General features: G+C 42.6%; 1 long non-coding RNA gene across 1 annotated transcript; it reads right to left on the reverse strand.

The window, feature by feature from the left end:
* Positions 1-8950: 8950 nt before the first annotated feature.
* LOC124074444 lies at positions 8951-11094 on the reverse strand. The gene is made up of 2 exons (XR_006845856.1): positions 10721-11094; positions 8951-10608 (listed from the first exon to the last, which is right to left on the reverse strand). It is a non-coding gene; the product is annotated as an uncharacterized LOC124074444 (long non-coding RNA).
* Between the last annotated feature and the right edge of the window lie 1288 nt (positions 11095-12382).

The following is a 12382-nucleotide window of genomic DNA, read 5'->3' on the forward strand; positions in this document are numbered from 1 at the left end:
TACAACTGGCACAAAAATCCAAACATTTACACGTTTTTTGTATACAAGTCTAAAAGTGTGTTTTATTTCCCATTACTTAGATTGTTTTGTTCCTTTTCTCACAATTGGGAGAAACAGTTTGCTAGTTGTGTGTCTGTGTAGCCTGCAGCCCTTTAGCACACACTGTGAATTATGCCTGCAGTGAACATAAACACAGTTTTACAGCAAAACAGCACTGTATATACACATCGACTTGAATCACCTGCTCCTTCTCTCATTTAACAGCATCAATGCTGAACCAAACCTTGCTCTGCCTCTGCAACACACAACGCGCCGCCAAACAGGAAGCCAACATGTGCATCAGATGGCCGATTGACATTAAAAAGGGAAATGCTGAACAAAAATGCTGTGTACCTTTCGCAAGGAGTTCCGACACAATCAATGTGCCTGAGCAAGTGTTTGCTTTTGCATGGGAGTGTCAGTGCTGATTTTTAGCATCAGGAGAGCAAAACACACATAAAGCTGCCCCAACTGTTCAATCACGGTGCTCTGCGAACAGGAGCGGGCCTGCAGTCTCAATCAGCTAAGTGTAGCAGGCAGCTGTTGTGTGGCGGATGAAGTGTGTCATTAATTCTGTAAATATAGCTTCCCTCGTGTGCCTGAGAATCACCCACTCAGGCCACATTGAGGCCAGATGAGCAAAAGCTCTGGCAGCTTCTGGTAAACTGGGCAAAACTGTAAATGACTGAACAAGCAGGGAGGACATTTAAATGTTTCTTTTGAGGAATTTCATTTTTCTTTTTTGAAAAGACCCAGGAACAAGGTTACCAAACTTACTACAGGGGTTTTCAAATGCAAAGGAAAATGGAGCAGCATTTTAAATGAATGGAAGTTATTGTTGTCTGTTCATGTTCCTGTTGTAACTCATTTTATCCAAACAGAACAACAACGAGAAAAATAAACGCTGAGCTCTTTCAGGGGCAGTGCAGCATACAAACTGATGGTTTAGCACTTGTATTGTTCTGTAAAGTTGAAGCAGAGAGGCAACAACATTCTGGCTCTTCTTTTATAGGCTATCAATAATCTTTTTCTGACACATTATTTGCTGGGCTGGAGGAAAATAGGGAGCAGCACGGTCAGTGGTTCACCACAAAGACTTCTGGGAGCTGGCAAGAGCAGTGTGTGTAGGCGATGCATCCGCCCTGGGACCCTGCCAGGACGTCTTTTTGACCAGGCTGCTGGAGCACTGAGGGCCAGCGACCGAGCTGCACACAGTCTCAGGGAAAAAACACACAAAAGCAATTAGATGACATGACAGTCATGAAGATGACAATTCTGTGGCAGATCAAGCTTAGTTCACATTTATTTGCAACTGCACTGAGTTCCATTTGAGTGATTTAGAGGCTTACAGTTACATCAACATGTTTGTGAAATTACTGCACCACATCATGAAAGATGATAACGTACCTTTTTCAATCAATATAATGTGCCATGTCCTAAATAAATAAAAGCCTCCACTGCACTACAGACATGTCTCGTCTTTATATCCTTCACTATTTCTCTTTTCCATTCTCCCCATTGCTCTTACTTTTCCCTTAATGGCCATCTTGCTGGTGTGAAGAGTTTTACACTCCTATTCCCTCTGAATTCAGCATAGCTAAGGCTTTTTGGGGAAATTAAATAACCTGAGGATTGAGCTACTTTACGAAGGCCAATTAACATATTTGCCCCTAGAGGAAAATATTGCCTGAAGTTGAATGGACGGTAATTTTACGCATGGATTTTTCCATTCTAATTCTCTGAGCTTTGAATAATCCGGAGAATTTGTTTTACAGAACAAGGAGTTTTAACGTTATGCGCTAGAGATGAAGTGGTGGGATTTTTTTTCTTTTGTAAAGCTGTGTGTCAAAACAAATAACACAGCCGTTCAAAGGGCTACATGTTTCGTTGTGTTAATTTAACATGACTCAGTGATTTAATCCAGCACACTCATCTTTTTTGAGTTCAGTGTACCAATGTATCTTTCCCAGAGAGGGATCCAAGTTTGGAAAGATAAATCGTGTTTGCGGTGGCCCTTTATGGTATATTGTATTTTGACAGCGACTGTGCTTGACCACTGTGAATTTGGACAACCTTCCAGTCTGGTGGTTATCTTGTGCTTCCCTCCTCATGAGTGACTAATCCAAGATATCCATTTTGGTTGAGCCTACAATATGCTACACTCCTAAAATGTTCATCCAAACTCCAAAGTTAGAGCTTTTTAATTACCTCCTCTGTGTTGCCTTTTTCTCCACCCTTCTCTATGCACACATAAAACGGGGGTCAAATTCAAGTTCTGCTCTTAAGAGTACCTTATCCAATTCTATGTCTAAATCCCACCGTGCACAAAGATCAAAGTCTTATAAAGTTGGGATAACCCTTATTACTTCTCATTAGTGGGTAACCTGATGCACACTTACAAGTCCAACAGTTGCTGCCGTCAGCTGCTGATGCCTCCAAATGGCCCGGGCCCTCAGTGAAAGAGGCTGACCAGACGCTGAAGTAGTTCCCTGAGTCTAGTCTAGTGCAGCTTAGCATGAACCCCATTTGCGCTGTCGCCTCCAGGCCCAAACCAAAAGGGACTGTTAAAAATGGGCTTTAAGTCTCCAACGGCTCGGCTGACATCCACCGCTACAGATCATTAAGACTCCACAGCCACTCTCTCTCTCACCAGCCTCAAACACACCAGTGGAGTCATTAAAGGCAATGTGTAATTAAAGTTGGAATAAACAAAGGCTTTTCCCCAGGTCTTTTATTTCTCCCTCAACCATGTGTGTATCTCTCTCATTTTCACACATGCTTTCTCTTTCTCTCCCTCTCTCCTTTCCGAGTCCTCTTGAAAGAAAGAGAGAGAGAGAGAGAGAGAGAGAGAGAGAGAGAGAGAGAGAGAGAGAGAGAGTTGACATATAAGAGAGGAAATTCTCATTGGCTCCCATGGCGGTGGCAGGCATGGACGAAGGCCCTCAGCCTAATTAGAAAACTAAATACTCTGAGTAATGCCTAACCCTCGGGAATACAACTGCCATATCTCTTACACATGTGATGTGGAAGGACCCGGAATGCCACTGGGGTGTCTCGCTGAAATATCCTGTGCTGTTCCCCTCTGCACAGCTGTCCGCACAGACTCATGCACTTAAGACAGGCTCACTTTCAGAGTTAAAATAGAAATTTGTGTCCTAAGTGCTGCAGCACAGCTAATGCTAAATATTTAATTCCCGTGGGTGCTAATTATGGTTGAGTACTGGCAACACGGATTCCCTTTTTTCACTCCACATAACAACTGTAAAAGCAATTTAAGCATTTTTCAATTAATTAAACACACAGTCTTCCAGTAACCTCTTGTCATTTTGCCCTCCAGGACCATAGCTAATTTGTGTAGAATAGAAAAGGGAAAGGGAAGGAGTGGGGGTGGGCGCTGTTTTCATCACTGCAAAATGCTCCTACAAAGGAATTAAAAGGGAAGACACATCATTTTCATGAGGGTTTAAAAAGATCACACCCTATCATTCTTTTTCAAAAACCCCGTAGTGTTCTAAGTGTAGTTTTGAATGTTATGAACCTACATATCAGATGACTGTATCCACGAGCAACCAGCCCCCATTATGTTATCAAAGCCGTGTGAGATAGTCTGGCCATGAAGCTAATCCCTGATGTATTTTTAGTCACAACTGACTGATGAAGTGAAATTACTACATCAGTGATAAAATGGGGCTCTCTGAAAAGCCTTTACAAGATCACACTGCAACCAAGAGAGCGCTTTTAGCTACTGCAAGTCTAAATGAACTTGTACAACAGTGGTGAAGTGCATGACAATATGGTGAATATGACTACTAGTGAAATTAAGATAACGATACATTATGTGTCTATAATATGCTGAAATGATCATTTCTGCTTTAAAGTTCTCTGTTTCCATTGTGGCAGCTAAAAATATGAATACCCGCGTTCCTTCATTTATTCAACTTAATCTGTGAATAAATTAAGAAGAAATCAAAGAAGAAAATCCAATCACATTTTTCATGATTAAAAATGTGGGCAATTCTGAAGGAAAAAATGCACTTATGTGGCATATAACATCCTACTTCATATAACATATTACACTGTCTGATGTATATTGTCATCCATTGTGTGTGCGCCTCTGGGTGTGTGTGTGTGTGTGTGTGAGCTATTAGGAGGGGTAGTGGCACACCCATCCTCTTATAAAGGCCCCTGTCAGTGCAAGAGATCAGAAGCAGGCTGTGAAATCCAGCTAATAGTCATTATGGGATCCTGGGCCCAGCACACCCTACCTGCTTGCCAAGGCGGCTCCCTCACACTTCATATTTGCATTGTGTCATCTTATCAGCATTCACCCAGACAGAGGACAGCTCACACTGCAGACTGACAGGCGCATCACTAATATGAGTAAATAAGACTGAGGGAGAGGAGAGTGAGGAGAATTAGACATCCTGCAGCCAGAAAAAAAAAAGAAAGAAAAACATCACAAAGAAATTATACGACGGCACAGAGTTGTAACACTAAAAATAGATAGAACAATATTATTTCTCTCCTGATGTAAAATTAATGTCCAAAGCCTTTGTAGACGGCCCTAGCATGCGATGCACCCCTCCTGTTCTGAGTGGCGAGGAAGGGTGAACTCTTAGAACCCTGTGTGCTCAGTCACTCCTGGGCCCATGCAGTCAATAAGGCTATTTCTGATCTCCGGATGGCTAGGGTTTCAAAGCCTGTTTTAAATGGGCTCCCACAAAGCCGGAAGCACCAACCTCAGTCCTCTCCCTCCCTGTCTTTCCCTCTCTCTTTCCTCCTCCACTCTTTCTCCAAATATTGAGAGGGAGCTCAGCTTGCTTACCCCCTCGGTCAAGAGAAGGGGGGGGGGTCCTCGCCTTCCACATGCACGGTGGTGAGGAAAGACGGGGAAGCGCAGGGTCAGGGCTCCCGGTGCTAAGCTGTGAAAGGCAAACGTTTGGCAGAGTAATTACACGCCGCACTGCTCTGGGAGTGATTAGTGATAGTTGTCTGTTCAAAGTGTTTGGAGCTCACAGCCTTTATGGGCTACGCTTGCCTTCCCTTCGCCTAATGTTTAGATTGCATTTGCATGAGGAAGAGAGTTGCATGTGTCAACATAAACAGTGTGCCTGTGAAGCTAAAGCGTGCACTTGCTTGTGTTTCAATGATGCTCAAAATACACTTTAGTATAATATCCCACAAAGATGATTACATTATAGTGGCGTACCTTTCATAATTTAAGTCATATGATTTTATCAACCCGGTGTCTGAATCGGCCAGTATTATATTATAATTTTGCTTTAAAGGTCCAAAATTTGGAGATCCTCAAAAAGCTATGCTTTGAACATCTTTTGAAAAAAACAAAAAATATGTATTCAAAAGTCCTTAACCTTTAAGCACTGCTTCGAAACTGTATTATACCACTGTATACCCTGGTAGCAAGCCTATTTAGCACTTCCTGGATATAATGCCTCCACTTGGCAAAGCAAAATCCTCTCCATTCCCAGGTCAGGTGACACTGCGGTGCACTGCAATCAACATGCTCAGGTGGTGCGGCCCAGGCTGCCAGCCTTTGATGTCCTTGCTGTGTTAATGTTGGCTAGCAACGCTGTCCCAGCACAGCCTGCAGATGTGCCTGCAAGCTGTAAGGTGAGCAGCAACACTCCTGAGTAACATGTCCAGTTGTAAAGCACACCCTGACAGAGGGTGTGGCGGGGGGCGGAAGGGGGTGTAAACAACAGGAACAGACGGATACAAGGGAGAAGACATGCGGGATTAGGGAATTAATGATGTTGGCACTGGAAATGTTTTGATATCAATAGTCATTCTGGTAAAAGTAATCCCTTTCTTAGTTGAAAATAAATGCATTAGGCAAGTGAGATAACTTTCTTAGTGTTCTATTATTATTATTATTATTATGTATTAAAAAGCTCTGTTTGAATGGAAATGCACTTGCAATATATTTTCATTTTATTGCTATCTTATTGCTATTCTGGGGTCCTTCAAAATACCTCAACCAATCAGAAGAGTGTGTATCAAAGGAATGAGAGGCGTCATATTTCAACACCTTATCACCCTAATCCCAACACAGGGGTCGACTTTGACACAGACTGGTGAGATGGGTGGCAAAGCACAGAAGAAACAAACACAGGCACGGACAGAAAAGGAAATACCTCAGGGACTTTCAGGGATTGGGAAAGAGGTAAGACGGTACCTGTAGTGCAATCCCCTCCAAATCTGCACCAGGTGTCAGGCATTAAGGAGAGCATCTCCGCTTTGGCTTTCCACGTCTGGCTCAATCACCCAGGGCAGTGTGTCAGATGTTGGACAAAACTGATACTCTCTCGAAGAAGTCAAGCAGGAGGAAGACCTGGGGCTCAGCACAGCACAGAGAGGAAAGTTTCTGATGGCAAAAATAGAATGTGCACCAAGTCTAATAAAAATGCCCTTTATTATTTTGCAGTGATTTTCATAAATGTTTGACATTTAAATATTCAATCACATGTGGAATTAGTCCACTGAGGATACAGTACACTGGGAAGACTGTAGTCTGTCAGACAATAAAATATGGAAAGCGGAGCTGAACGCTTCAGATTTTAATGAGTTGATGATAGATTTAAAATGACATTAGACTGTTTCCCAATGAGAGTTCCAGTTACATACAAGGACAATTGAGCACTGCCTTTTCCCTGTGTGATAACACAAAGCAAGGAGAATGCTCAGCTTGATATTAATATCACACTCCCAATCATAAAGGCAAGATCTAAATTGAACACCTGGCACCATCTAAATTTCAGGCTGGTAAGCATTTTGTGGCAGTAGAATATTTCAGTACCAAGAGAGAGAAGAGAACATAGAGCCATGTTGGCATTGTTGTTGCCACAGATTATACATGACACACCGCATGAAAGGGGCTGATTGTAAGATGTTTAAATGTATCAGAGGCATGGGAGAGGAAACTTAATGCCTCAGCACTGGGAAATGAAGAATGCGACTGGGCACGTGCGGAATGCAGAGTGGCAGGAGGAAAGCGGCCATCTAAATTTCTAATGCTGAGGATGTTTCCCATTCTGTGTTTATGAAACATGGCTGCCGGGACTACAAAGGTAAGGGGATACAGCATCAAAGTCTGCCCTGACAAAAACAAAAAAGCAACAATGCTGCAGTGGAATGCGCAACAGAACATAATACTCCACCTCCTCCTTTTCCTCTCCCCCAAGCAGTCTCATTTGATTACAGTGCAGCAGGCCCCAAATCAACCCCTCAGTCCCATCTCTCGCTGCTGTGAGTAGGAGGTAGAACACAACTTGCCAAAGTGGCCCGGGAGGAGAGGTGATGTTGTGGAGCAGAAGCCCTCATTTGGGGAACAAAAGAACATGGGAACGGGTGAGCAGAGGTGTGCGCAGCAAGGGGCGGAAGGCGGTTGTTGTCCCGAGTGCGGTGACTGAGGCAGAGACTGCATGTCTGATGACGGCCAGGCAGCGTATCGCTTACAGGCCCCCTCAGCAGAAGCCCCTCGCACGTCCGTCTCCAGCCACAGAGTTTGCCCTCTACTTAAGGCAACAAGAGTCAGGCTCAGCATTACAAGCCTATTAAAAGATACTTTTAATTATGCTCCACTCTCCCGGGATCACTTCTTCCGTGAACTCTGTGTTTCTTTGGCATGTGCACTTAGGAATGGCACAACCAGAAGCACGTGTTGTTTTCTCCCTCCAATTAAAGGGCATGTTGACAGATTAAGGCTGCTTCTGGTTTGTGCTCCACTAACGCATTTAGAGGAAGATGATGAACATGCGGGGGGTGGGGTGCTCAGAGAGAGAGAGAGAGAGAGTGATAGAAAAAGAGAGAAAGAACATGCACATGAACCCTGAGGGATTAATGTGTTTACATTACCTGGGCTGTGATCTATCACCAACCTCGTCAACTTCTATTATGCACCACATACATAAGCGAGCAACAGACCTGGGAGCCCCTGCAACTCACTCATACTATTTCAATTGGATTAAGTCAGTGCAAATATCTAGGGCACAGCTCCCACACTGTGGTTTTAGCATTCTGGTACTCATTTGATTTGTACGTTGTATCACTTTACCTTCATGTAGGCATTGCAGGAGAACCTCCTACATGACTCGAGAGCTCGAAGTAGTATGGGATTTAGATGATTACCATATGGAACCTATAGCATCTTAAAAACAACCATTCTGTTAAGCTGTAGGTCTGGTTAAAAAAAACAGTCAGGCACTGGGAGCTCTCAGATCATGAATCAAAACACACAGGTACACACGAGTGAGAGGAAAAGGGGAATGTCAAGTGCGTGGATTCAAAATCTGTGAGATTCACTAACCCGAGGTTTATTTTGTCCCAGCTGTAGTAGCAGGTCTGTCTTGTGTATAAAACTCTCAGATGGAGTGGTCTGGCAAGATGCTGACAGTGGAGTCTGCAGCAGGGCCGCTGGAAGAGCTCATAGTCACACTCAGGCTTCATTATATCCAATCAATATTCGTTTAGTCACTGAGCCTATTGACTCATTTCTGAAATAATATTACAGGTCATTTGTCTTGTCATGGAGTAGGGAGAATTATCCGTTTTATACCATCCCCCATTTGGGTATGAGGCAAGTCTGGCACGTGGATACAACTGTAAATAAATATTTTTGATAAAACACTGAAAAATCAATGGGTGCTTCCTGCGATCCAACCCGAGCCAATCAATCATCATCTGCACAGCTGGCAGTGTGGCGCAGGAGGACGGCATGGCCGTGAGAGAAGGGCGCAATCTTTGTTTGATACCTCTCATTTTGGAATCACTTCTCATAACAGGGTCATCATTTCATCACTTAGCCTATCCAGAGCCTGCCACTCAGCCTTGTGGGGATCATAGGGAGGGTGGGGGTGCAGACAGACCCCATCAGAAGTAAAATGAACACACACACACTCCACGTCTTCATTCAGGTCAATAAAAGAAAAAGAAACCACAAGAACAGGAATGAGATCAGAAAATAGACTCTCTCTCTCCCAAAAGCCAAACTGGCTCATTGTGCTTTGTGTCATTTGTGTGATTTTCGAAGCCAAATAACTGTGTGTCAGCTCATGAGAACAATGGCTGTGGCACCAGGAAAAACATTAAACTTTTCCACATTAACACATAAGTTCCTAGAAAGTATGACAGAGCTAATAAAATAAATTGAAAACAAAAATATTACAGAAATACACAACTGGGTATTATATTAAAGTGGATGTGCCGGATAAACATCACTTCAAACAGAAGGTAAAGTGAACTTAATTGTTGCCACAGTTAAGTTTTGTGTTTGCGTGTGTGTGTGTGTGTGTGTGTGTGTGTGTGTGTGTGTGTGTGTGTGTGTGTGTGTTTTGGGAGGGCTGCATTTCACTGACTGCTTGGTGACATGAGATGACTTCCTCAACATGGACCTGAACAAATTCAAAACAAAGACAATCAAACAGTGAATTAATGTTTTAATGCATTTAGGAGAACAAAAACAACAACTTTGTAACAGTGAGTTTAGAAAAAAAAAACACTATAAAGAAAAAAAATTGTCGGTTGCCATGCGTATAAAACGCATAAATAAAACGAGTGAAACTACTGCTGTACTTTCATAATAATGGCTGATCACAGCTGTATAGGATGCCAGTTGTTTAGTAAAGCAGCGCAGTGCACATATGTTTAATCATTTAATAACCCCCTTCTTCAAGAAGAAAAAAAAATGCAAGGTCAAAAATAAATTACATCCATTATTTGCAGCAGATCTCCCCAAAGCATTTGGAGCGAAAACTGTTTTGAATTTCAATTGGCTTCCAAGTGGCAAAAGCCCTCAGCTAATACATCAAAGAAAAATTGGTGTCAACTAATCGGTTTAGGACACAGATTTAGAATGGTTAAAAAATCCCATGAATACTTCAAGCATTTTTTTTCCTATATAGTCTACCACTAAAGACTTGGGTGCAGAGCTGACCTTGTGCGCTCCAGAAACCTGTCCGCCACTCGACATTAACTGACTGTTTAACTCACCCAGCCACGCAATTAGTCCGCCACAACGCATAATGTTGTGTAATAATACCCTGTATATCCAATTTAGATTACACTTGCTCCCTCAGGCATTTTACGTGGCATGCATCATCTTTCATTCACTTCTTCTTTGCCACGTAAAGCCGTTTTCATGCGTCAAAACCGAGCTCGTTCTCTCGTGCAAAAAAAAAAAAAGAGAAAAGCATAAGCGATAACGAAGAGGAAGCGACAAAAAAGTTAGAGGCTGTCAAAACAAAAGACACGCGTTTTGATTTAGATTCGGATCAGCATATTGCGTGAGAGCAGCCCACTTTTAATGCATCTAAAACACTGTCCAGGTTAAAAAACAAAAACAAAAAAACATAAATGAGCACAAATACTCACCTGCACCTCTTCCTTTATGCAGTGCTGAGAGGTGGAAGCAGTTGGCATAACCTACTCCTATTATAAGCTCCGTGATCTCAAATTATGAGTCCTCCTCCTACTTCAGAGAGCAAGCGTGAATCACGGAGGAGGACACTTTACGCACACGCTCTCTCCTCTAGAAACTTGGTCGCATTTTTTCTGGCAGTAAATAAACAGCATAAATTATGTCAATAATTCTGCACAGCTCGACACGGACACAACGAATGGAAAAAAAGTGCACCTTTTATGTTTTATCTCGTGGTATACCTACATGACGGACAGTAATGCCATCATGAGCGGAACATACCCGTGTGTGATAATGGCGCTGCCTTGTGCTTTTTTATGCTCATATTTTTAATGATCATTGTCAGTCTCTAGCAGCCGGATTCATGTGGTTCTTCTTGTCGCTGTTGTTATGAAAAAGTTCCGGCAATTAGTTGATTGTCTGCTCTACAGGAGGCTATGAAACCGGGTCTCATCGTATCACTGTCATCTGATTAGGCTATACTGTAGGGTCGCTTTGTGTATCCATCCTTCTTCTTCTTTTACCCCCCCCTCCTTTTTTTAAAGCGTGCGTCGGCTCCCACTGTACCAGCGTCATCATTCTTTGCTCTCGAGAGGTTTTCAGAGCGTAAAAAAAAAAAAAAAAAAAAACACGTGACAGTGTGTGCACACACTCTTTAGCAGCGCCTACAGCGATCCCTTTCGGCTTATCTGAGACTTGAACTGGAAAGTCAATCAGCAGAGCGAAAATGGCTTGAAGATGTTTGAAATACGCTGAATAATATTAATAGCAGCCTGATAATATTTTTAAAGCCCTGTTAAAAGCAGAAATGATAATATATGGCAATAATAAATTATTAGAAAGTCTATAAATTAGTATTTTAATATTCATAAGAAATAATAATAACAATTACACTCATAAATTTATTTCCTAAATTACTGCACAGTAGACAGATTCAGCGGGTCAGTTAAATTTGAAAGCACAAACTGCTGATAAGTGACGAAATAAATAAATCTAAGTCATCCAGTATTTCAGCGCTGAAACGTATCTGCAGTGATCAAATGAGATTACATCCACTGGTCCGGGCGGATTTGGTGTAGTTGGCACTAATCTGCCCTGGCTTGAGGGTTTATGACTTTATGGGAGTGTGTATCTGACTGGTTTATTCCGGGATCTATTGCAAAAACTATTTAGCCGTCGCCACTGTAAATCCCTCAAACACAAGTGAGGCGCAGACAAAACATAGTTCAACAATCACAACATATAAATGTCGGCAAGGCAAAGTTTGTTGATACAACAGCTACAGAGTTCTTCGGCCGTCTGTTCGCGCCATCTTACTTTTACTTTTCAGTTGTCATATATCTTACCAATGCAATATTCGTCTGGCGTTACAAAGTCGACGTGCACAATAGCAGTAATCCATCTGAAACTCCCATTGCGGATTTTAACACAAGAAGCGCGGAGATCACGGAGCATCATTCTGTTGATTTTACGCACACACTTGAAATGACGACTTTTTTTTACGCACAAAGAAAGAATAACAAAAAGAGAGCACAGCAGTGGAGCGCCTGTTTAATTCCTGCCGGTATCTTGCAAGCCCATATCCTGGCATATAACAGCCGATTTGTTATTGATCAAGTGTGAAAGTGACGGCTTCGTATTTGGAGAAAAAAAAAAAAAAAAGAAAAAAAAAGAGTTGGGAGTTGACAGACTCGCATGATGTCGCCATCCAAAGGGGGGCTGCCAGGCGCACTTGAGACTTACTGCAACGAGCCTTGTTAAAGAGGAAAAAAATAGAAAAAAAGAGAATGAGAAGGATTGTTAGTTAACGTGAGAGAGGGAGGGGTGAGGAAGAAACACACACACGGAGAGGGAGAGAGAGAGAGAGAGAGAAAGAGAGAGAGAGAGAGAGGGAGCATGGATTTGGGT

Source organism: Scatophagus argus, chromosome 1 (genome assembly GCF_020382885.2).
Source record: "Scatophagus argus isolate fScaArg1 chromosome 1, fScaArg1.pri, whole genome shotgun sequence".
Classification (NCBI taxonomy): Eukaryota; Metazoa; Chordata; class Actinopteri; family Scatophagidae; genus Scatophagus; species Scatophagus argus.